Source organism: Lytechinus pictus, chromosome 8 (assembly GCF_037042905.1).
Source record: "Lytechinus pictus isolate F3 Inbred chromosome 8, Lp3.0, whole genome shotgun sequence".
Classification (NCBI taxonomy): domain Eukaryota; kingdom Metazoa; phylum Echinodermata; class Echinoidea; order Temnopleuroida; family Toxopneustidae; genus Lytechinus; species Lytechinus pictus.
The window spans coordinates 43969-47109 of record NC_087252.1 but is presented as its reverse complement, the minus strand read 5'-3'; positions in this window follow the sequence as shown (position 1 = coordinate 47109).

The following is a 3141-nucleotide window of genomic DNA, read 5'->3' as shown; positions in this document are numbered from 1 at the left end:
TTCTTGTTGACAGTTTGTTTATATTGAGAAGTGTGCTTCTTGTTGAGTTCCATATTTTAAGACCTTGGTCCTGTCTTAACCCTTTCTTAACTGGGCTATTTCAGACCAACATATACTGGGGGGGGGGGGGGGGTCACTTTGACTCCCCCCCTCAGATCTCAGCCGTTGATGTAGAGCCGGATGTAAACCGCAAGACTGTATCGTAAAATTTTCAAAAAATTAATTGCTCATATTTTCTTATTAATTAATTATGCAAATAAGTGTATGGAATTTGCCCTAATTTTTTTTTTTTTTGCCTTCAACTCAATTAATATAGCTAGTAGAATGCTAATTTTTGGTAAACATATATTTTTTACATTTGTAACACAAATCTACAAAAAAATTGCCGTAATATAATTAATTTCCTATGTATCTTATTGTTTTTTTTTATGAACTTGTCCGGGACCCTTTTGCGATCATAAATAACATAAAATAAATCTATCTAAACCAACAAAAGTAAAAATAATTGTACATTTTTGGAAGAAAAACACAATTTGCATTGACTTTGTACACGTAATCACGTTTTTGAGCAATTTTGGGACCGACAAGTGCTTACAAAATATTGCGTAATATCGGAACTGTGAACCCGGGTTGTGCAAATTTGGTCTCAAAAGATGCGCAAGACTTGAAAGTAAAGAGTCAGTGAGCGGCGTATCGGCAAAATTTGTCGAGGGGGTGGGTCAAATTGACCCCCCCTCAGTTTAATAAGGGTTAAAACAATGTGATTGATTCGATCAACCTCAACTATATGGAAATCCATCAATGTCATAATTTTCCTGTAGGAAATTTTAACAATGTCCTTTTGGTAAACTAAGAGGGGCATACTGAATTGTCAAGAAAAATGACTCTTTATACATTATATCTAGAAAACATTTTGAACCAGCATACATTTTATATATGTATGTTGACATTGCTGGCTGTCTGTAGCTGTGGTTGATCAGATCAATTGCATTTTGTTCTAAGCCTGGGCTCAGATCTACAGAAATAGAGTTGAGTTTGATTGATAAAGCAAACTGATAAAAGCATCACATTGGAAAGAAAAATACATATTATACAACACCAATAAGTGCTTCCCTTCTTTAGATGACACAACATTTTGCTCCTACAACATTTGTACTGGTCTTAACCCTATATAGGCTGGGGGGAGGCCTCCCCCTCAACGATTCGCACAATATTTTTGCCGTGCAAAATTTTGTGATCGCCCCGCTCGCTGACTTTAAACTTTCCAAGTCTTGTGCAACTTTGAGACCAATTTTGTGACACCCGGGTTTGCGCTTTCGAAATCATGCAACATTTTGTATAAAGTGCATGTCAGACCAAAAACGTGATTTCTTGTACAAAGTCAATGCAAATTCTCTTTTCAACCAAAAATCATAGATGTATGATTATTTTTTAGTTTTATAGGTCTAAATGGATTTGTTGTATGCTGTTAATGGTCTCAAAAGAGTTCAACAAATTTCAACAAAAAACAATGAAAAACAAAAGGTCCAAAGAACAAAGAAATACATAAGAAATTGCTAAAAACAATGTAATACATCAGAAATTGATATGATATTGCAATTTTTTCACGTAGGCTTGATAAGAACACCACAAAGTTTTTCTATACCAAAAATTAGAATATCTGCCGCTTTATTTATAGGGAGTTAGAGGAAAAAGTATACTAATTACGCATGAATTAGCATAATTACTTAATAGCAATTTGCATGAAATAAATTACTATACAAGTTTGTAGATTATGTCCCAGAACACCTTCGTGCCAAATTTCGGCTCGGTCGACGGCCGAGATCTCAAGAGGGGAGTTCCTGACAAAACGTTTATTTAAGAAATATAATATAATATAAATGACCCATATTGCCCTCGTCTAAAAACTCGGGCCAATATGATTCTTTTGCTGGCAATATATTTGATGTTCCCCTCAAGGCCAGTCAAAAATCCATCTAGAATTAAAAGTTATTAGAATGTAATCATTTTATTTGTAATGTAATATGTGAGCAGCTTTCCTACATAGCTAATGGTAAAAAATTAATGAAATGTAATTTTCTCAGAAAATCAGAAATTGTTTTTACTGTACCTTTTAATAGACAAATCATTTCACACCCAATAATGAAAAGAAAACAAAATTAAGTCATCAGAACTGTTAAAGAAGTGAAATTCGTGCATTTTGTATTACATCACATACATGTATGGTGCAGCTGCTCAAGTATGACATCTCAAACCCAAAACTTAAAATTCTAATAAATTTCTTAATTTTAAACAGATTTTCCTCAAACCTTGGCCAATATATTTTTTTCTGCTATTTTTACAACTTTTCGTTAGGGTGAACGTCCCCTTTAATAAGCAAACAGGAAAGGAAGAAAACAGTATTACCAGCTAATATTATCGCCTACTATAGTCAATCATATGCCATTCAAAAGAGCATAAATAACATTTACACATTTTGGTGGATAATGAAAAGGTCAGCATCTTGACCAAAGTGGGAAAAGTGTTTCCCCTGAAAATCACCCCATATTGACACAGAAAACACACACAAAATTACACCCAATCTTTCACTTGACATCTTCTAAACTTCCTTTCTACAATAGTGTGGCGTAACCGAGCTCTGTTGGGGTATAGGTAGCGTTCTGCCGTCTCGCAGTCTCTAGAACCCGGTCCACGCTGTTCTTCACTCATTCAATTGTTTTGGGGGGCAGATTCTCTCACAAAAGTCTATTGTATAACGTGGTACACTCTCTTCCTCTCAGACCTCTCTGAAATACATCGAATCAAGCACTATAACACTCACCTTATAAAGAAAGCACAGTGGAAAGATCTAGTGTACGGTGTAAGTCTTAGTTTAATATCGGGAGCTACTATTTACAACTGCACGTCATCACAGCTCCAGTGTGGCGTAACCGAGCTCTGTTGGGGTAGCGTTCTGCCGTCTCGCAGTCTCCAGAACCCGGTCCACGCTTCTCCTCACTTATATATCTCTTTTTGGGCAGGTTCTCTCACAAAAGTATATTGTGCAACGTGGTACACTCTCTCGCTCCTCTGAAATACACCAAATCACCCGCTCACTCACCCTAAATCATGCAAATGAAGCAACCTGGGAGATATTCAGTA